This window comes from Macaca nemestrina, chromosome 8, assembly GCF_043159975.1.
Source record: "Macaca nemestrina isolate mMacNem1 chromosome 8, mMacNem.hap1, whole genome shotgun sequence".
NCBI lineage: Eukaryota > Metazoa > Chordata > Mammalia > Primates > Cercopithecidae > Macaca > Macaca nemestrina.
Window position 1 is genome coordinate 50,299,126 of NC_092132.1, and position 23,301 is coordinate 50,322,426.

The 23,301-nt window shown below is 44.2% G+C and overlaps 1 protein-coding gene and 1 long non-coding RNA gene across 10 annotated transcripts in view; one reads left to right on the top strand and one right to left on the bottom strand.

The window, feature by feature from the left end:
• The window catches only part of LOC105476118 (NADH:ubiquinone oxidoreductase complex assembly factor 6), a 107,002-nt gene that overhangs the window by 27,957 nt on the left and 55,744 nt on the right, over positions 1 to 23,301 (bottom strand). The gene's annotated exons all lie outside the window — the stretch shown is intronic.
• On the top strand, positions 9,733 to 20,326 carry LOC139355804 (uncharacterized). 5 transcript variants are annotated; one of them, XR_011606870.1, is made up of 5 exons: positions 9,733 to 9,808; positions 14,031 to 14,189; positions 14,475 to 14,513; positions 15,047 to 15,208; positions 17,695 to 20,326. It is a non-coding gene; the product is annotated as an uncharacterized lncRNA (long non-coding RNA). The 5 variants fall into 5 exon arrangements; XR_011606866.1 differs by having other exon boundaries at positions 14,031 to 14,513; XR_011606867.1 differs by lacking the exon at positions 14,475 to 14,513.

Here is a 23,301-nt window from a genome sequence, read left to right on the forward strand (position 1 = left end):
ATATGAAAACTATGCATGTGTCCATCACGTGAAAGCAGAATTTCAATGTTAGGGTGCACTTGAATTATATGACTGTAATATAATTTAAATATAATATAAATATGATGACCAAATTAGGGCCAAGGGGTGGAAGTTACAGAGACAGTTCATCATGACAGCATGAGGAAGAGCCTTCTAGTAATTCAGCGTTCAATAATGGAATGAACTGCCCTGCCCAGCTGTGAGTGCCCTGTCTCTGGAAGTTGGGAGACAAGGAGTGCCCACCACCTTCAGGTACGTTGTGGAAGAGATGATTGCATTGGGTGGGAATTGCAACCAAGTAACCTATAAAGTCCCTTCCAAATCTAAGTTTCTACTATTATCCTTGCAGAAATTCCTTAGCCTAAATCCCATTCGATGGTCCCAGCTGAGAGAAAACCAGACAAGGGCAACATTGTGCATTATGTGAATCACTTGGGAACTTAGGGTGCTGCCAGATGTTATCATCAGATGTAAAGAAAATGGACTAAGTCACCAGATAGGGGTGTTTAAATAAAGCCTTCTTTGCCCTGTTAAGAACACAGTGTATTGCCGGAAAGAAATTACTATAAATAAAATCATTCTGAAAATAAGCACATTAAACACTTGGTTTTAATTTGACTCAAGCATATTTACCTAACTCAGATTGCTTAAACAAGTAGGTAAATGAAAAGTGCTCTGAGATTGGCTCAACCCAAGAAATGGAACATTAAGCTGGGAGGCAGCCAACACTGATTCTATTCCCACTTTTTACAGTGACCTTGGGGTGAGGCGGGTCAGGAGGGAAGAGGGCAAAATAACTTGATTTTGCTGAGCTTTGGTTTGTCCAACTGCAAGAACAAACAAAGTAATAGGCACACCTACTTTACAGAGTATGTGAAAGTTAAACAGGAAATGTCTACAAAAATAGAAAACAATGTATTAGTCTATGGACACAATAGATATTTTGAGTCAGAATCTTCATGCAAAGGTTTCTGGGTATAAATCATACTGGAAGTTGCGTCATTTAGCCAATACTTTCCCACCCTTTCTGAATTAATATAACTTCTAAAGATGTCCAATCCAAAACTAAGTTCACTCTGGCATACAGGATAAATTGGTTTAACATAAACAAACATAGAAAGTGAAACTAAGACCTACAGTAAATCAGTATATTCAAAGGCATAATATATTCAGGAAGCAGAGGCAACTTTGCCTCTGACATGGAGTAGCCCTCTAGACCAAACATTTCAGATAATTTCCTTTTCATTATCAAAAATTTTTTCCTCTTCTTTAAGAGGAAAAAAATATAGCCATACCTCCACCACAGTTTTTGTGGAGCAGAGCCTGCTTTCAAGTTATTCACATTGTCTTCTATTTATGGTTGCTCTATTTATTTTTTTGCACGCAGACTGCATCCTGAGGAGGAAATCATTTTTAAAACCTAATTCTTACGGGTATCCTCATTTCAGGAACATTTGTGATTGCTCGTTTATTCCTTACACAGCAAGAACTAAGGCAGGAATTGATTAAGAGAGGAGAAAGGTAGAGAGAGCCCTGGATTGAGTCCCCACTTGGTTTAAATCAATTTCTAGATGAGATAGGCTAATCCATGTTCAACTCACTACAAGCCTCACTTATGATTTAAGGATCATTATCTGTAGCCCAGACCAATACTAAAGAGCCTAGACACGTCTATGCATGTTCTCCCAAAGCCTGGAGCAATGAAAAGGCACCAGAGAAAACATTTAGAAGCTAAACTTCCACTAATGAAGGATTATTTTATAGGCACTTGCAGATGCTGTATTATAGGAAATGATTTAGTGATGAGACAACAGTAGTGGGGTAGTTAGGAATGAGGAGAGCTAAACTTCAAGATGGCTTTGTGCCCCCACCAAGCCCCAGTGAGATGAAGGCTGAGGCTCCAAACCAGGGGTGAGGAGAAAGAAAAAGTAGAACATCCAAGAAGCATCTGGTCTCCAGAAACTACTGCTAGGGGAGCTCTCCTCTCTGCTAGGGACAAGGTAAACACTAGGAATCCTTTGTTTATTCTTTTTCTTTCTTTCTTTTTTTCAATTTTTGAGATAGGCTCTTGCTATGTTGCCTAGGCTGATCTTAAACTCCTGGGCTCAAGGGACCCTCCTGCCTCAGCCTCTTTAGTAGCCGGGATTATACCATACCTGGCATAAGAACTCTTTACACTCAACCCCTTGCATGAACTATTAGCAGTTTTGGCCAGGCAACAGAAGTGGGTACACGCAGAGAATATGGAGGAAGGCACAGAGGAGAGTGGCCGATTTTTTTTCTTTTCTTTTCTTTTCTTTTCTTTTTTTCCAGCTGGAAGCCTGAGATAACTGGTGGTCTCTGGTGGTGGCCCAGAAGAAAGAATGTACTCTGAAAGAGAAACCAGCTTTTGTTTTATTTTGTTTTGTTTTGTTTTGTTTTTTGAGATGGGGTCTTGCTCTGTCACCCAGGCTGGAGTACAGTAGGGCAATCACAGCTCACTGCAGCCTCGACATCCTGGATCAAGCAATTTTCCCACCTCAGCCTCCAGATTAGCTGGGACTACAGCACCTGCCACCACACCCAGCTAATTTTTGTATTTTTAGTAGAGATAGGGTTTCACCATATTGACCAGGTTGGTCTCAAACTCCTGACCTCAGGTGATCTGCCCGCCTCGGCCTCCCAAAGTGCTGGGATTACAGGCATGAGCCACTGCGCCCAGCCTAGCAGCCAGTGTTTTGTTTTTTGATTTTTGTTTTTGAGACAGAGTCTCACTCTGTCGCCCAGGCTGGAGTGCAGTGGTGCAAACTCAACTCGCTGCAACCTCCACCTCCCAGGGTAAAGCGATTCTCCTGCCTCAGCTTCCTGAGTAGCTGGGAGGGATTACAGGTGTGTGCCACCCCACCTCCCCCGGCTAAGTTTTGTATTTTTAGTAGAGACGGGGTTTCACCATGTTGGTCAGGCTGGTGTTAAGCTCCTGACCTTATGATCTGCCCGCCTCAGCCTCCCAAAGTGCTAGGATTACAGGCGTGAGCCACCAGCCCGGCCAGAAGCTAGTTTTTAAAGAAAACGGATCACTCCAGATTGGGGTATCCATTGCTTTAAACATCTTTCCATTAGGAACGCTCCAGATGTAGCAGTAGAGATTCATTTTGCTTACACTGTTAAGAAAATTCACTTTCGGAAAGCAGAAGGGACTCCAGATCAAAACATCACCACCAAGACATGAGCTGCTCTCAACAGAAACCAGTTGCAAATGAGGAGCTATAGAAAATAAGGAAACTCCTCTCACCTCTCTTACCGTTGCGTAGCAACCCCAGACAAAGGGGTCCAGAACCAACCACAAATCTCCCTCAAATGGCTGCATGCTACCCTCTGCTCCAGTAGGCCTAGAGATCCCTCACTAGCCACAGATGAGGAATTTGCAAGGTATCTGATAGTCATCAGATCCTAAGCTGGCCAGTGCCTTTGCATTTTAGAAGTTAGCTCATTTGGGAGCATACCAATTTCTAAATGCTTAATTTCAACTTAAAAGCCAACAATATAGACAGAAGATGGATTCTGTCACTGTATTTTATTTTATTTTATTTTATTTTATTTTATTTATTTTGAGATGGAATTTTGCTCTTGTTGCCCAGGCTGGAGCACAATGGCGTGATCTCGGCTCACTGCAACCTCTGCCTTCCCAGTTCAAGCGATACTCCTAACTCAGCCTCCGGAGTAGCTGAGATTACAGGCATATGCCACCACGCCCGGCTAATTTTCTGTATTTTTAGTAGAGACAGGGTTTCACCACACTGGCCAGACTGGTCTCAAACTCCTGACCTCAGATGATTCACCCGCCTCAGCCTCCCAAAGTCCTGGGATTACAGGCATAAGCCACCACACCCGGCCAACAGTATTTTAATATATACTATTTTACATCTATTGTTGAACATTTAGGTTGTTTCCAATTATCTGCTTTTACCAAATAGGCTGTTACCAATAAGGGGTGTACTTTTGCTACGTGAAGTTGAGATGTCTTGATTTATTCTTTTGTTATTCATTCTTAGTCTCATTTCATTTGTTGTCAAGGAATGAAGGCTATACCGTTCTCCATTTGGAAATTTGAGGCCAGGGGCATCATGTATTTTGGTAATTTCCCATGGACAGTTGACAAGATGGGACGTTCTCTCTAAGTTCATAATGTACATTTCCAGCCAGAGATAAAACTGTACAAATGACTCTGCTCATTGGCCCAGGGGCCCAGAGAGTGCGCTTCTCTCCTTAATTCCCTGTTAGGCCTCGTTAGGTGGGATCCCACCAGCATTGCTACTGATGAGCTGCTAGAAGTCCCTGCCTAGCCCCTGGAGGTCTCCTCTCTGAAATTGTACAACATCACTGCCTCCACTTTGGCAATTACAAGGAAAACGGTAAACACAGAACCAACCCCTTCCTGCTGTTTTTCTTGTGAGAAATTCACAAAATCAGACTTGCATGTTCTCGCCCCACAGAAACTCAGGTAATGAACCTGGTATGGCAGTTTTGAAAAAAGTCAGTGTGGACTAAGGGCTGAGAGAATATGATACAGGTGAAAACATGGCGATATGATCTGCTTTGAATCAGAGCCAATCCTTTTGCAAGATGTTCATAGTTTTTAATAAGACATACATACTGCAAATATTGTCAGAATGAATTCAGTCTCCTCTACTTACTACTTGTGTGGCTTTGAGGTGCAATTTTTACATCCATAAAATGAGAAGAATGATACTAACCTCATCAGGTCATAGGGAGTGCTCAATAATATTAATTCTGTCTTTTATCAGCTATTGTTTCTTGCTGTATTAACTAAGGACTCTTTTTCATCTCCCCATTCATTTTTGTCACTTAGATTGTTTATAAAACCCGAAGGTGGTTTCAGGTCTGGACCTGTGCAGTCCTGGCCAGTGACTTGCCCCAGGCACTGAGTGATGTTGCAGTGGGGCTGAGAAACAGAACTTCTCTGCCTGACCTCCCAAAAAGGCCAATAATTTTGTTGAAGTCCTGTCTCCAGTGCCTCTTGCCCAGCAGTCTCCTGGCTGTCGCTGTCTCTGCTCAGCCAGTGCTCTCTCACTCCAATTTTCCATACCCACTGCCCCCAGTCCCTAAACTTTCATGTCCTTCTAAATAACGGGAACCCTTGCATCTTGATTTGACTCCTTGTCAGCAAATAAACTATTTGTAAATTGGGCTAGGTATCAAAGGCCCCTTAACAGTGATTGCTAAAACCTGCTACACTTAAACAAATTATGTGTAAACTTAAAAACTGAAGGAGCTAGGCTTTAGAAGTTATTATGATAATAAATGGAATATTCATTTGAAACTTCAAAAAAAGCGCTAAATCAGCCGGGCATGTGGCTCACGCCTGTAATCTCAGTACTCCCGGAGGCCAAGGCAGGCGGATTGCTTGAGGCCAGGAGTTCGAGACCAGCCTGGCCAACATTGCAAAATCCCATCTCTACTAAAAATACAAAAATTAGCCAAGCATGGTGACAGGTGCCTGTAATCTCAGCTACTTGGAAGGCTGAGGCACAAGAATCGCTTGAACCCAGGGGGCGGAGGTTGCAGTGAGCTGAGATCATGCCACTGCACTCCAGACTGGGAGATAGAGTGAGACTTGGTCTCCAAAAAGAAAAAAAAAAAGCTAAATGACCTTTTTTAGACCCAAGAAAACTCTTGTATTGGCTAATGGGGGTGGGTGAGCATGGAGTGCACAAAATTTAGGAGAGACTCAGGAGCAATCAGCCCCAGGAGATTTAACAGCCTCAGGCCAGAATGAGAAGGTCTTGGGGGCAGACCTTCCCAGGTGTGCTGGCTGCCCCTGCACTCCACCCTGAGGTTCAGGGTGAATTGCCTTTAGGTTGCACCTTGGTTGAGAGGAGGCCACTGGGCACAGAGAGTGGCCAAGGATTAATGACCTGGATTCCTTTCCCCATTCAGATAACTGTGTCCCACCCAACCCTTACATCCTTCCTTCTCCAGCAGTACTAAGGTAACTATCTTCTCAGCTAGCTTCACCCTCATCTCTGGGTTGGTCAAACCACCAGATTTTCTCCTCACTCACCCCCTGAGGCACATTGTGCAAATTAATCATAGATGCCTGTCTGTGAGAGGGAAGGAATCCTCTACAACCATGGGTCAAACTCAAACCTATGGAGTCCATGCCTTTTTCTTTTTTTAATCTTTCTCCTATCTAACTGCGTGATGGTTAGTATCTGTTCAGTGCCAACAAACAAACTTAGGTGAGGATCAATAGAAAAATGCGGGCCAGGCATGGTGGCCACCTCACTGTGGGAGGAGAGTTTGAGGCCAGTAGTTCAAGACCAGCCTGGGCAACACAGTGAGACCCCCCCCACCCCCAAACTCTGCAAAAAATTAAGAAATTCGCTGGGCGTGGTGGCGTGCACTTGTAGTCTTAGCTACTCAGGAAGCTGATGCAGGAGGATGTCTTGGGCCAAGGAGTTCAAAATTGCTATGAGCTGTGATTATGACACTGCACTTCAGTCTGGGTAACAGACAAAGACCCTATTTCTTAAAAAGAAGGAGAAGAAGAAGAAGAGGAAGAAGAAAAAGAGGAAGAAGAAGAAGGAGAAGAAAGAAGAAGAAAGAAGAAGAAAAAAGAAAAAGAAAGAGGCCGGACGCAGTGACCCACGCCTGTAATCCCAACACTTTGGGAGGCCGAGGTGGGCAGATCACCTACAGTCAGGAGTTCAAGACCAGCCTGGCCAACATGGCGAAAACCTGTCTCTACTGAAAATACAAAAATTAGCCAAGCGTGGTGGTGCATGCCTGTAATCCCAGCTACTAGGGAGGCTGAGGCAGGAGAATCACTTGAACCCAGGAAGCAGAGGTTGCAGTGAGCCAAGATCACGCCACTACACTCCAGTCTGGGCAACAGAGTGAGACTCTGTCTCAAAAAAAACAACAAAAAAAGGAAGTATTTATTTCAGGTCTAAAGAAGGCCTTGAGGAAGAGAAAGCAAAAAAAAAAAAAAAAAAAGAAAAAAGAAAAGAAGGTAGCTAATTAAGTAAGGGAAGAACAACTGTGGACCCTTTGCAGGGAAGATGTGTGGCAACCATACCACCGGCTACCTAACATTAACTGAACACTTAATATGTGTTAATAATTGTTTTAAGGACATTGCCTATATTGTCTCATCTAAGCCTTCTAACTGTTGACCTAAGGAAAGAAACTGAGGCAAAATTAATATAGTTTGTTTGGGCCAGGGTTGAGGACTGTAGCCCAGGACACTTCCAATTTGCCTTGGGGAATGCTGCCTTTGGCCTTTGTTACTTTGTTACAAGCAGGTTTTAAAGACAAAAAGGGAACAGGGAGTGGTCTGATAAAAAATAGTTTGGAATCCTCATTAGTTTACAGAAGTAACACTGACCAGTGATTGGGTATACATTGTTGAACTATAGGGTAAGAGTTATGGTGTCCAGCGTATGCAATTTTATGTGTCTTGGCATCAGATAATCTAGAGCTCACATAAGCAAGTGGCTTCAAGAAGTAATTATTTGGCTCAAGGGGGAGTGAGATATGACTTCTGTCACACATTGTCATGTTTCAGTGCTTCTTTGGGCCTGATAATGAAAGGAGCCTGTATTCCTCAGATAAAAAGTTTCTTTCTGACAATCCCAAAGATAGATAGTATCATTCTGATTTTGCTGATGAGGAACCCAAGACATAGATAAAATAGATTCAAGGTCCTGAAACTAGTGGTGGGTCACAATGCAAATCCACCAAGGCAGACTCTAGAACCCAAGTTACATCTCCACCCCTCCCACCCACCCCTTACACTCCCAAGGGATTAGAAGAGCTACCCAGTGAGAAGCATATGGTGAGCACCATGATAATGAATTCCGCTGAAACTGACTCAGGGAACTCGACATATGTTTTCTGTAATTCAGATTCTTAGGGACAATTGTTCTCATGAAATTGCCGATCAGTAGAGAAACCGGATTTATTTTGGATACTGTTTCTGCAAATGCGAATGGATATAGGACTTTGTATTGCCCTTAAAAGGCTTCAGGAGGCTGGGCACGGTGGCTCGCGCCTATAATCCCAGCACTTTGGGAGGCCGAGGCAGGCAGATCATGAGGTAAGGAGATCAAGACCATCCTGTCTAACACAGTGAAACCTCATCTCTACTAAAAATACAAAAAATTAGCCAAGTGTGGTGGCACACACCTGTAGTCCCAGCTACTCAGGAGGCTGAGGCAGGAGAATCACTTGAACCTGGGAGGTGGAGGTTGCAGTGAGCTGAGATGGTGCCACTGCCCTCCAGCCTGGGTGACAGAGCAAGACTCCATCTCAAAAAAAAAAAAAGGCTTCATGAGATATTAAATAGCTCTAGTGAAAAATGCTGACCAGTTTGGGGTTTGGCCTGAAGACAATTAGTGTGGAATCGAATTATGTCACAGGGGGCCAGGCGCGGTGGCTCATACCTGTAATTCCAGCACTTTGGGAGGCTGAGGCGGGTGGCTCACCTGAGGTCAGGAGTTCAAGGCCAGCCTGATCAACATGGTGAAACCTCATCTCTACTGAAAATACAAAAATTAGCCGGGCATGATGGCAGGTGTCTGTAATCTCAGCTACTCAGGAGGCTGAGGCGGAAGAATCACTTGAACCCGAGAAGCGGAGATTGCAGTGAGCCAAGATTGTGCCTTTGCACTCCAGCCTGGGTGACAGAGCGAGACTTCTATTTAAAAAAAATATATATATATATATATAAAAATATATATATATATATAAATATATATATAAATATATATATATAAATATATATATATATATATATATATATATATATAATGTCAAAGGGGAATTTGAAGTTAACCACATGGTAGATAATTTCATTTAGAGACAGCAGAAGACACACAGGTGTGACTCAAAACTCGGAGTGCAGTGTGAAGTTGGGAACACTAGTCCTGATATAAATAAATGAGAAAGGAGTAAAGTAAAAATGACAGGTAAATGACATCTGCCCTTTACGGTTAACATGCACTTAGGCAGTTTATCCCAGAGCATAATATTATATAATGGAGGTAAACAGTTGGGCTTGCCTTAAAGGAATTCAGAAAGAGGAAAAGGCCTGTAGCAGTCATGGTGGAAGGATCGCTTGAGACCAAGAGTTTGAGTCCAGCCTGAGCAACATAGGAGATCCCTGTCTCTACAAAAAAAAAAAAAATTTAGCCAGGGGCAGTAGCACACACTTGTAGTCCCAGCTACTCAGGAGGCTGAGCTGGGGGGACCGCTGGAGCCCAAGAGGTCAAGGCTGCAGTGAGCCAGGATGGTGCCACTGCACTCCAGCATGGGTGCAGGACTCTGTCTCAAAAGAGAGAGCAAGAGAGAGAGATGAACAATTGAGTTATTTTCTTCTGCTTGAATAAATGCAGGGAAGAGCTTTTTACAGAAAAGAGAGGGTATCATAAGAGACTGAGAAGGTTTTTTTGGAAGAGCTTCAGCACGAACATAAAATAGAGTTCAGCCATGGTGGGTGATATGGTTAGACTCTGTGTCTCCACCCAAATCTCATCTTGAATTGTAACCCCCGTAATGCCCATGTGTCTAGGGAGAGACCTGGTGGGAGGTGATTGTATCATAGAGGCAGTTTCCTCCAGGCTGTTCTCATGACAGTGAATGAGTTCTCATGAGATCCGATAGTTTTGTAACGGGCTCTTCTCCCTTCCCTCCTCACTCTTCTTCCTCCTGCCGCCATATGAGGAGGTCCCCTTCACCTTCCGCCATGATTATAAGTTTCCTGAGGTCTTCCCAGCCATGTGGAACTGTGAGTCAATTAAACTTCTTTCCTTTATAAATTACCCAGTCTCGCGTATTTCTTTATAGCAGTGTGAAAATGGACTAATACAGTGGGTGTTTGGCGAATGGAAAGGTCACCCTCTGTATTAGTCAAGGTTCTCTAGAGGGACAGAATAGGATATATATATATATATGGGAGTTTGTTAAGTATTAACTTACATGATCACAAGGTTCCATAATAGGCTGTCTGCAAGCTTGAGGAGCAAGGAGAGGCAGTCCAAGTCTCAAAACTCAAGACCTTGGACTTCAATGTTAGAGGACAGGAAGCATCCAGCTCGGGAGAAAAGTGTGGGCTGGGAGGCTAGGCCAGTCAGTCTCTCCTTTTTGTGTTTTTCTGACTGCTTTATATTAGCTGGAAGCTGATTAGATTGCGCCCACCATTGATTAAGGGTGGATCTGCCTTCCCCAGTCCACTGACTCAAATGTTAATCTCTTTTGGCAACACCTCACAGACGCAGGATCAATACTTTGCATGCTTCAATCCAATCAAGTTGACTGACACTCACTATTAACCATCACACCTTGCTAGTATTAAACAGTCCACAAGAGGGGACAGTAAGAAACGGCAGGGAGAAGACAGAGGAAATGGGAGAACCATGACTCAACTTTATCTGAAGCTTGTAGAGGAGAAAAGCAGGGAGGGGAGAGCAGAAAGTTCACGGCAAAGAATCTCAAGTCTCCTAGAAAGGAGAAATGTCAGAACATAGAGCTGGAGACAAGGAAAGACATGAGATAAAGGCAGAACCCAAGAAGTCAAAAACAAGAGAAGGGGAGCTCAGACCATGAACTAAAGAATGAAGTAAGCACAATCATACAACTCACGTTATCATACTTAAGTCGCAGATGTGGGCATGCTAGGTAAATGGCCTAGGAATGTGAAATTGTAGAGTTAGAGGGAGGAGAACCCTGATTTGATATACAGAAGCCACTTCCTGTGCACAGAGGCAGCTGTGGGGTTCTCCCCACAACGGGTGATTTGGGAAAGGGGCCACACTGAATAGAACCAGACATAATATGAAATATTTGATAAGGAGCGCCCACCTTAAGGTGTCTCTTAAGAAGAGACACCTGATGAGGTGCAGGGTCCTGGAAACTGTCCCTCCCACCTCTTGCCAGGATGCCAAAAATGTGGGAAGTCATTTGGAGGAGGGGCTTGGAAGAACCTGGGGTAGAGGACTCGCAGGGCAGCAGATATTTACCCAAACAGTAGGAAAGTACAGTAAAACCCATAATAGTGAGGTAAGTGGAGTCTACTATGAAAACACAACACATGGGCCCCACTGTTGTGACGCTAACTAAAAATAGTATTTTTCAACCTCTCTGGGATTTCTCAAAAAGCACATAAGATAGAGAAAGTTAGTCTGCGCCCACTGACTCCACAATGAACTGAGCAAGTGCAAATGACCACTAGGCAGTGAACCAGTGACCTCACCTCACACCCAAGATAGGAATTTGGGTCCACTTGGAAGAGGGGTACCCATTGCCAATTGTGGCATATCCTAGTCTGTGTTATGGAGGGTTTCACTGGGTTTAAGGCAGTGAGTGGCTGATACCACCATACCAGAAACTTCCTGGATAATTACTGCTTCCATCCACTCTGTAAAGCTCTGAGGTCATGGAAAGGAAAATCCTATTTATGAGATGTGAAAAGTAAGAATATTGATAATCTTGTCCTCTCCCTACTATCTATCTATCTATCTATCTATATATATATATATATATATATATAGAGAGAGAGAGAGAGAGAGAGATAGTTTACACTGTGTATATGTATGTCTTCTATATACAGTGATACTGGATGGGAATTTCAAACAAATCTTCAGAAATGTGATTTGGAGGCTGGGTACAGTGGCTGACATCTGTAATCCCAGCACTATGGGAGGCGGAGGCAGAGGCAGAAGGATTGCTTGAGTTCATGAATTCAAGACCAGCCTGGGCAGTGTAGTGAAACCCCATCTCCACACAAGTACAAAAATTAGCTGGACGAGGTGGTGTGTGCCTGTAGTTCCAGCTACTCAGGAGGCTGAGGTAGGAGGATGGCTTGAGCCTTGGAGGCAGAGGTTGCAGTGGCGGAGATTGCACCACTGCACTACAGCCTGGGCGACAGAGCTAGACCTTGTCTCAAAAAAAAAGAAAAAAAGGCTGGTCGTGGTGGTTCACGCCTGTAATCCCAGCACTTTGGGAAGCCAAGACCGGTGAATCATTTGAGGTCAGGAGTTCAAGACCAGCCTGGCCAACATGGTGAAACCCCCGTCTCTACAAAAAAATACAAAAATTAGCCAGGCAGTAGTGGTGCACCTGTAATCCCAGCTACTCAGGAGGCTGAGGCAGGAGAATCACTTGAGCCTCGGAGGCAGAGGTTGCAGTGAGCCGCGATCGTGCCACCGCACTCCAGTCTGTGTGACAGAGTGAGACCCTGTCTCAAAAAATAAAATAAAATAAAATAAAATCAAGAAAAGAAAAAGAAACACACACACATACACACACACACACACACACAACCAAAAAAGTGACTTGGCTGAAATTAACCTAAAATTGACTTCTGAAGCCAAAGCCTGAGATCACTATGTGAGAATACAGGGTCTAATCTCCAGTGTACATGTCAAAAAGGAGAATGGGCTGCAGCATCTAGAGAAGAGACCCTCCTGTAGACCCATCCTGTTGCTTTACAAAGTGTGGGAAACCATTGATGGGGTAGGTATGTTTTGGGTAGAGAAGAAAAGGCAGGGTAGAAGAGAGCAGAATCCAGCCAGGTAACCCCCAATGGAAGAATATTCAACTCTAGCTCATCGTGGGGAAGGTAATGACTTTGATCCTTTCAGTTACCTTCTCTAGAGGGAATATGGAAAAAATCCAGAGTGGACAAGGGCAGCCTCACATTAGGACCCCATCCAATGGGCATATCTGTCACTTTCCAGCGCACCAGGACTCTAGGGGCCCAGGATGGGCGTAGCTGTGGCAGAGGTGAGAGACAGCCTGTGGGAGGCTGTGAGCCCAGGTGGCCGCCTGGGACACTATGGTCCTTATAGCCATGAGGTTTGCAGGCAGTGCCTCAAGCGTGGCAGCAGCTGCAGTGCAGGCACCTGACTGTGGTCGACCTCATGGGGGTGGTGAGCAGCTAGCTGGCCCAAGGTGCCAGGGCCAGCGTGGCATCTGCAGGGTCAGCTAGTCTTCAGCGCTGCCAAGGAGAGTTTATGAGCTGCCCCTCCTCTGCTACCGGGAAACAGCCTGATGGGGCAGGTAGGGGTTGAAGTTTCCACATTTAGCTGGAGGAAGAGGGGATCTTGAGAAACAGTGGGTTTTGCTGTAATTGTATGTGTGCCACTCCCCGGCCCTGAAGGGCAAGAGCAAGAAAGACTGAAAGTTGTGAAATGTACCAGGGAAGACACTGCTGTTCAGCATATAGATGCAAGGAAGCTTGTCGCTCCTCCTGTTGCTGGGTAACAGTGGTGACAGTGGAAATGAAGGTCTCAAAAGCTGGGTGATGGTTCAGCTGGACCCAGCATGTTAGCAACCCCGTGTTTGAACAGAAGGAAATGAAAAATACAGTAGAAGGACAAGGGAGGGAAATTGGGATCTCTTTTCACGGAGGCACAGAATGGTGAGAAATATCGTTAAATGTTTTAAAGTAAAAGTACTTTTGGAAAGGAGGAAACCAAAGAGAAGTTTTATACTGCAAATAGAGTTGGCTGTATGGAAGTTTAAATGAAAGGCATGGATGCAGGAAACAGGTAGAGAAGTGAACCAGCAGCCAGAAAAATGCAAAAGAACAACTGCTACAGCCAAATGATGAGATGAAAAAAAGTCCCAGGAAACTTTGGGGGAAATAAAAGGGGGAACTTCAGTCATGACGAAACAGAGCCTCTTGCTCCAAGAAAGGAAAAAGTACAAAGAATCACAGATACGGGTATAAAAAAATCCTTGGGGATGCCTGTAAATGTATAAGAAGCGGTCAGCGGGTGAGGAGGGAAAACCGTTACAGGAAAGAAAAAACGTAAGATGCAAGTATGAAAAGTTGTATTTGTGGATCTTTCTAGACGTTTCATCTGTTGGCTACTCTTTAAGAACGAGAGCACTGTGTGTGTGTATCCGCCACTATAAGCTTTCTATATTTCTGAAAATTTTAACGATAAATATGCTCCATGCAGAATTTTTAAAAAAAGAAAAAGAAAAGTTGTATTTGGTCACAGGTAACTCACAAACTGCTAATGGTGCACCCAGTGGACAGCTTGCCCCTCCCTCAGATGACGGCACCATCACCTCTGCAGGGACTGGAGGATGTGTTGACCTGATCACACAGAGAGAAGGCACTCAAGAGACAAAAGGAAGGAGGGAAGTGCTTTTGTCAGGTTTGCCTTCCCACTGAGGGATTCTGAGGAGGGTTTAAGGGACGGAGGGTTTAAGGGAAGGAGGTCATTTCTGACGGTTTGCTATTTCCAAGAACAGGATCAGGAAAAGCAGAGATTAACTAGGGACTGGGTGCTGCCATGGGGCTAAGCAATAGATCCACAGTAACAAATGAAAATAGGAAAGTGCGTCTGGGGTGCCATTGGTACAAATCAGTAATCATTCAAAGACAGGATTGTGGCACGTTACAGCCTTGAGGGGAACACTGTTTTCTGTTTATTTTGCAGTTGGCTTTACCTGTCACTATCCTCACAGCCTGATTAAAGGTAGGGCTGCTTTTTTCTTTCTCAGTTTGAGCCGATTTTTATTCTTTCAGTCCTGGTCAGATTTTTCTCTTTCAGTCCCCTGTTTTGGCCATGGGTAGACAGGACGTTATTCTAGATTTTGAGAACACAGCCTATAGATGCAAGGAAGCTTGTCGCTCCTCCTGTTGCTGGGTAAGCTGTGGATCATGTGACAGGACAATGGCTTTGTGTTAACATTTGGGACTCTGGAGGTCACATATTTAAACACTGCAACACAAAAACACTAGGAGAATAGATCACGATCAGAGTTTGTAGTTCGTTTCTAAACCAAGACTCAAGTTTACTCTAATTAACAAAGCCCCATCCCTAATCCGCAGCACCTGCAGAACCAGATATGGGGTATTATGTAAATTATTGAATCTGATTTTCATGTTTATGTCTTGAATCTTTTTAGAAATGTTAAAGAGTCTAGAGAGGTCTGTGGAAATGCAAGCAAAGTCTTCTTTTTTTAAAGTATAGTTTTAAAAATATCTCTTAATTTTTTTTTGTTTTAGGAATGAGGTCTCACCGTATTGCCCAGGCTGGAGTGCAGTGGCTATTCACAGGCACGAGCACAGCACACTACAGTCTCAAGCCTCCCGAGTAGCAAGGACTACAGGCAAGTGCCAACGTGCCTGGCAAAGTGGCATATGCTTTGCCTTAAGAGGCCTTTTCAGGTATCTAGAAGAGTTCTGTTTCTAACCACCACATGTCTAATTTTATGAGTGTCCTGGCTGAGGTTTTCTATGACCATGGTGACATTGACAAGCTCTCCTGCTATTCTTGAACCATGGTACACAGGATTTTCTCATTCTTTAAGCCTTTTGTAAAGTGTAGAATGAAGAGGCATGGGAGGAGGAGGAGACGGCCCACAATTGCTCTTCAGTAGTTAGTTTTTGAACTTAGATCAAGGTCTAACTTTTCTCATCTTGGATCACGTTATCTAAAGGTTTCTTTTTCCAGAACTTTCTTAAACCCTCCCATCCCAACAGCAGCAGCACAGCACCCACCCCATTTCCTACTACCACTACACTATTAGTTTTTCTTTTTTTTTTTTTTTTTTGAAACAGGGTCTTGTCATATTACCCAGGCTGGACTCAAACTCCTGGGCTCAAGCTATCCTCCTGCCTCAGCCTCCCAAAGTGCTGGGATAACAGGCGTGAGCCACCGCACCCAGTCTAATTCTTTTCTGGTTTCTACCACATGCCTCTTATTCCTCTTAATTCAGTTATTTCCACTAGCTTCGGGTCTGTTTCTCTCTTTTTCAGATTTTATCTGCGATAGGAGTTCTTAAACTAAGATGTATGGATAAAATTCAGGGGTTCTGTGATCTTGGATGGGAAAACATTATGCTTTTCTTTTTACTAGACTCTAACTAAAATGTAGCATTTTCATTTGTCTCTTCCCTTCATGTTGATTAATTTCTTTATATTTGTGCTGTTGAGTATTATCAGAGTCTGTGGCTCATTAAACGTTTTCCTCAACCATCATCCTTCCTCACCAAGGCCACCAATCAGGGTATCAGGATAGCCGAGTAAGCTGACAAAGAAGGTGGACTGGGACCTAGATTTTTGGAATGAGGAATGCAAGACTAGCCAGGCACGGTGGCTCAGGCCTGTAATCCCAGTACTTTGGGAGGCAGAGGTGGGCAGATCACCTGAGGTCAGGAGTTAGGGACCAGCCTGGCCAACATGGTAAAACCTCATCTCTACTAAAACTACAAAAATTAACTGGACATGGTGGTGCACTGTAGTCCCAGCGGCTCCAGAGGCTGAGAGGCTGAGGCAGGAGAATCGCTTTAAATCGGGAGGCAGAGGTTGTAGTGAGCTAAGATCGCACCACTGCACTCCAGCCTGGGCGACAGGGAAAGACTCCACCTCAAAAAAAAAAAAAAAAAAAAAAAAAAGATGCAGGACTCAGGACTCCATGTAAACTCCCAGAGGGCAGAACCTGTGCCCACTTTTGTTCACTCTTTTGTTCCCAGAGCCTAAGACAGTGCAGCCACCAACATGCACACTCAGTATTTGTGGAAAAGATGCATGAAGAAGAAGCTGGAAGATTAGCACTCTGTCCTTGAGTACGAGGCTAGGTGGGCTAACGTGGGGTGAGACCACAGTGGGTGAACTGAGACATATTGGCCCAAGGGTCCAGCATCATATCCTGGGACAACACAGCTTGGCCCAAAGCTAAGGCTCTGGTTGCTGTGCTCAAATAGCTTGCTCCAAGAAAAGAAAATAAGTCATTTGGCTGGGCACAGTGGCTCGTGCCTATAATCTCAGCACTTTGGGAGGCCAAAGCGGGAGGATTGCTTGAGCCCAGGAGTTTGAGACCAGAGGGCAACATGATGAAACCCCATCTCTACAAAAAATACAAAAATTAGCCAGGCATGGTGATGGGCACCTGTGGTCCCAGCTACTCGGAAGGCTGAGGTGGGAGGACCACGTGAGCCTGGGAGACGGAGGTTGCAATGGGCTGAGATTGCAGCACTGTACTCCAGCCTGGGCGACAAAGCGAGACCCAGTCTCAAAAAAAAAAAGAAAAGAAAAGTCTAAACAAATTAAAATGAAGTTATTTCTTCTTCCTTCAAGAATCAGTTTTTATTTTCCTCTATTAAGAGTTTGGCCCTATAGTTTAATTATTATCAATAAATTTCCTCCTCCTCCCACCCAGTTTTCTCACTGCATCTTCTTTAGTTCAATGGTTTTCAAACTTTCATCTTTAGAGACTTAGTGATTCCACAAATCGTTGAATGGAATGTCATGGGTACTGAAACCAACTGAAGAGCAAAATCATGGAGCTCTCTGATCAAAGCAACCTCGCTTATCTCCGTGATTTACTTAAAAATAAAGACCTGCTATTCTTGGGGATTTACAAAGTAGATTTAGCCCAATAAGATATCCTTAATGTTTTTTTGTGTATTGCAAATTTTACAAAATGTTTTATTTTAAAAAGAATTTATTGCCCCAAACTGGAAGCAATCAAGATGTCCTTCAATAGGGCCGGGTACAATGGCTCACGGTGACTCCCAGCACTTTGGGAGGTTGAGGCGGGCGGATTACCTGAGGTCGGGAGTTTGAGACCAGTCTGACCAACATGGAGAAATCCGTCTCTACTAAAAATACAAAAATTAGCCGGCCGTGGTGGCACGTGCCTGTAATTCCAGGTGCTCGGGAGGCTGAGGCAGGAGAATTTCTTGAACCCAGGAGATGGAGGTTGCAGTGAGCCAAGATCACACCACTGCAGTTCAGCCTAGTGGACAGAGTGAGACTCCCTCTCAAAAAAAAAAAAAAAAGATGTCCTTCAATAGGTGAGTAGACAGACAAACTGTGCTGCATCCATACAATGGACACCTGCATGTGTTTTTTATTCATCAATAAAAAAGAATGGGCTATCAAGTCACACAAAAACGTGGACAAATCTGAACTGCACACTGCAAAGTGAAAGAAGCCAGGTTTAGAGGCCTGCAAACTTCATGATTCCATTTATATGACATTCTAATTAATGCAAAACTAAAGAAACAGTAAGCAGATGAGTGATTGCCAGAGGTTCTGGGGAAGAGGGGAAGGCTTGAATAGGTGGAGCACAGGTGATTTTTTTTTTTTTTAATAGAGACAGGGTCTCACTGTGTCTCCCAGGGTGGAATGCGGTGGCACAATCATAGCTCACTGCAGCCTGAAACTCCTGGGCTCAAGCAGTCCTCCCCACTGAGCCTCCAGAGTAGCTGGGACCACAGGTATGTGCCATCATGCCCGGCTAATTCTCTTTTTCTTTTTGTAGAGACAGGGTCTCGTTGTGTTGCCCAGGCTGATCTTGAACTTCTGGGCTCAAGCGATCCTCCTGTCCTGGCCTCACAAAGTGCTGGGATCACAAGTATGAGCCACTGGGCCCAGCCTGGGATTTTTTAAAGGCAGTGAAACTATTCTGCATGATTCTGTGGTGGTGGATACATGACATGACGCATTTGCCAAAACCATAGAAGTTGTCCACACCAAGAACCCACACCAAGTTCTCCACACTCAGTGCATGCAAACGTATCAGCTGCAGAGCCACGCCTCAGGGGACCGACCCTGGCCAGAACCCTCTGAAGTTCTCTCCACTCCAGTGGCCCCATGATGCCTGTGGCCTCCATCTCCACCTTTGATTCTCTCCATGGGCTCCTCTGTCCCATGCTGACTACTTATCCCAGCCTCTTCTCTGCCTCCTGGGTCTGCTTAATGAGTGGCCTTATATCTGTGGTCCTGTGGCTGCTGCTCACCGCCTTCCTTCCGCGGCTCTCAGCTTCTTCCCCCACTGCTGGCTCCATCTGCCAAGGCAGATATGATTGGCTTGGTTGGTCCCTCTCCATGAGCTCCATCTCAGGGGGCCGGCCATGCACCTGAAACTGGCTTGCCTTTGGCTCAGGTAGAAGCAGGATGGTGAGATCCACAGCAAGCCCACCCCTATCTAAGGGCTTGCTTCTGGTCACCCTTGCACCTTTGCAGGGACAGGCACTTCTCATGACTTTTACAACCCCGAATAACATCCCCCTGGGAAATGTCCCAACACTCCTCCTCATCTCCCACAATTGAGAGTTCTGTGCTTCTCCTGTCATGGAAGAGTAGTCCCCTCTTGTCCAAGGTTTTGCTTTCTGCAGTGTCAGTTACCCATGGTCAACTGCATCTGAAAGTACTAAATGGAAAATTACAGACATAAAGACTTGGTGAGTTTTAAACTGAGTGCTGTTCTGAGTTCTGAAATCTCCTGCCATTCTGCTCTGTCCTACCTGAGACATGAATCGTCCTTTCATCCAGTATCTCCACATTGTAGATGTTCCCATCCCTTCTTCATTTAGTAGTCATCTCAGTTACCGGATAGAGAAAAACATAGCATATATAGCATTTGGAACTATCCAAGGTTTCAGACATCCACTGGGAGTCTTGGAACGTATTCCCCATGGAGAAGGGGAAATGACTGTGCTTACAAGGCTGTGCTGTTCTTGCTTCTTTTCTTATTTGTCTCCCTCCCCAGACTGTAAGCCCCATGTATTCATTTACTAAGGCTGCCATAACAAAATACCACAGGCTGGGTGGTCTAAACAGAAATTTATTCCTCACAGTTGTGGAAGGTAGAAGTCCAAGATCAAGGTGTCCACAGGGTTGATTTTTTCAAAGGCCTCCCTCCTTGTCTTGTAGATGGCCATCTTCGCCGGGTGTCTTCACATGTGTGCACGTCTGTGGCTTCATCTCCTCTTCTTATGACATCATTCGTAGTAGATTGGGGCCCACCCATATGGTTTCACCTCAATCACTTCTTCAAAGGCTCTGTCTCCAAATATGGTCACACTGTGAGGTAGTGAGGGTTCAGACTTCAACAAAGGCAAAAACCAGATGCTATGAATCTTTTTTTTTTCTTTTTTTTTTTTTGAGAAGGAGTTTCACTCTTGTTGCCCAGGCTGGAGTGCACGATCTTGGCTTACTGCAACTTCTGCCTCCTGGGTTCAAGCGATTCTCCTGCCTCAGCCTCCCGAGGAGCTGGGATTAGAGGCATCGGCCACCACACCTGGCTAATTTTGTATTCTTAGTAGAGATGGGGTTTCTCCATGTTGGTCAGGCTGGTCTCGAACTCCAGACCTCAGGTGATCCGCCTGCCTCAGCCTCCCAAAGTGCTGGGATTATAGGTGTCAGCCACCGTGCCCAGCCTATGAGTCATTTTGTATTCAGCACTCAGGGCTGTGTCTGGCACACAGTGAGCACTCAATTTTTTAAAAGGAAGAAAAAGAAAGACAAAGAGAAAGAACACAGGCAGGAGGGACAGTTCAGGGCAGCTTACACTAAGATGTGGAAAAGGAGTGAGCAGGACTCGTGTAAAGGAAACACAGAGACCGGCATGACCAGGGCAAAGTGTTCATTCTGGAGTGGGAAATGATGTTGATGGCTAAGGTAAGGCCCAATTCTTGAAGCCCTGAGTGCCTGGGTGAGGTGTTTGGAATTTACCCTGTGAGTACCACGGCTGCTCTGAGAGGTCAGGAGCAGAGGAGGAACTTGAGGGAAATTATATGTGAATTTTAGTGAAAAATCTGGCATTGGAGAGCTTCTGCTTAGAGATATGTAATTTTTATTAATAATTCCAGAAAATTGTGAATTGTGTGAGGAAGGAGGGAACTGCCTCTTTCTAGTCAAAGGTTGATTTTTCTAACGATGTAACATTAAGTAAAAAGACCATTGAGACCTCATGTAAAAATTGAACCCTTTTATGATATAACCAGGGCAACTTCTAGGAGAGCTGAGTCACCACTCTTGTTTAGAGATTTCAAAGCCCCGGAGTCCTCTCCTTTCCTGATTTTGATTTTGTGTAGTTACCCAGTCTGGCTCACACTAACATCGACCTGTGTTTGTCAAAGATTCTCCTCTGGTAATTCAAAATAGCACAAGGAGAAGTGTGTGAGTGTTGGAGTGAAGCAAGATTGGCCTAGAGCTAGTTAAGCAAGAAGGTTTCCAAGCTCAAGTACCTGGAGAAGTGGGCATGGCTAGAATCAGAGACTCCAGTTCTTCAAATCTCTCTCCCAGTTGGCTTCATTTTCCCAGGCTGGCTGGCTGTGCAAGACACATGCCCTGACTGTCTGCATCCCTAATTTCCTCCAGAGAGGAAGGAGGACCCTTACTCACCAAGCCAACTAGAAAATTCTAGGGAAACATTGCTTGGGTCATTTACCCACCCCTGTTCCGAGAGATGCTTATCATTGGCCTGGGGAGGATAAAATCCCAGCTCCAAAAAGGGAGTGCTAATCTAGGCTGACAAAATAATAAATGTCTGTTTGGGGGCATCAGAGAAATATTGTTTTCATTCCAAGCATTTTGAGACTGTGTATTTGGCCCTGGTGACCTAACAGACTGAATTTTCCTAGATGGTCCTAATTTTATTTAATGTATTTTTTTCTTAATAAAGATGATTTTAAGTGTATGACTAAAAATGACTTATTATTGGACACCTTTGTAAACTTCATCTGAATGAATAAATTCACATATCTGAAAGTCACGTCATTTGTCACGTCTTTGTCACGTCTCGTGTCCATGGTTTAGAAACCTGGTATATCACATATTTGTCACGTTTCGTGTCCATGGTTTAGAAACCTGGTGTATCGCTCCATTTTAGAGCACGCTAGAAAAATCAGCAGGAATCTCTGGACTGTTCTGTCATTTGAGCTCTTTCATTTGTCTGTTGACCCACATGAATGGGATCCTTATGACCCTGGGTTCTGCTTGTCAACTGTCCAAGTCTGGGCTGTTGTTGACCTACCAACAGTCAGTGAGGGATGTGTTTGCTTAACAATTGAGAAATAATGTTTTTCACTTTAGACTCTATTTGAGGGGTGGGGTTGCTAGATGCCTGATAATCATTCCTGCTTTCTTTGAATGAAATTTTTGAGGTTGTAAGAGAAGGAATTTGAAGTTTGCAAAGCCTAATCATAACATGAGGCCCTTGATCTAAAGGCTCTCCTGTGGGCAGCGGCAGGTGGGATTGCTGGAAGGAGGACTCTAAGGACAGGAAACCAGCGAGGAAGTAAATGTAACAGAGAAAATCCACAACTGGGATTAGACAATAGCAATGAGAGTGGAGAGGAAGAGATGAGTCCGAGAAACAGTGAACAAGGAATCCATAGAACTTGGTGACTAAGTGGAGAGGCAGAGAAAAGAGGAGGGGGAAGTCAAAGATGGCTAGATGTCTTCTAGTCTGTGACAGAGGCAGAGGAAATGCTCTGCTATTCATAGAAATGGGGAAGTTAGGAGGTAGTGCATAAGACTGTACAGTTTTAGACATAGGACATTGGAGGAGATGGAAAGTCATCTTCAGGTGGTTAGAAATCCAGGGCCACTTTTGGTAAGTGTTCAGGAAGGAAAGTGCAGAGAGGTAGAAATCTCAGCCACAGGTCAAACACTTCCCTGGCCCCAGATTAAAGACCAATCCAATTAAGCATGAGAACACACGAGCCACACAAGTCACACAAGTCAGTAACAAAAAGGACTCCCAGGTGATCTTAAGTCACATAATTAACATATTTTCAGGACCCTACTTGTATATGGCCCTGAAAACGTTGAGACTAATCAGCTGGAATATATCCATTTTTTTTCTTTTCTCCTTCTTTTTAAATCATTATAGAGAATTTTAAAAATATACAAGAGTAGAAAGAATTCTAGAATGAGCTCCCATGTTTTCATTACCCAGTCTCAACAATGATCAAATCATAGCCAACCTTGTTCCATCCCAACCCTTACCCACTTCTCCCTGCGTTATTTTGAAGCTAATTCCAGACATAAATATTTCAGTCTGAATTTCTAAAAATAAGGACTCTATCCTTTAAAAATAAGCACAATGCCATTATCATGCCTTAAAAAAAAAACCTATGATTTCTTACATCAAATATCAAGTCAAGTTCAAATTTCCACTAAAGTTTTAAGTTTCCATTAAAAACAGTTGATTTTAATCAGGATTCAAATTAGGACAACAGGTTGGGATTGGTTGGCAGGTTTTTAAGTCTCTTTTACTGTTTGGGTTTCTGCCCTTCATCACACTCTGGTTTTCCCACCCTCTGGAGAGAGCTCCCCACACCCTGGCTTTGCTGATTGCCTTCCTTGGGTGGACTTTCACTTGTGCCTCTGTCCTCTACATGTCCTGTAAGCTGGAAGCCGGGATCAGATTCAGATCCATTTTTATTTTAAATGTTATGCAAAAAGACACCCAGTGAAGGTGTTAGAATGAGCCACTGCAGTGGATGGGGTTCGCAGGAAATGTA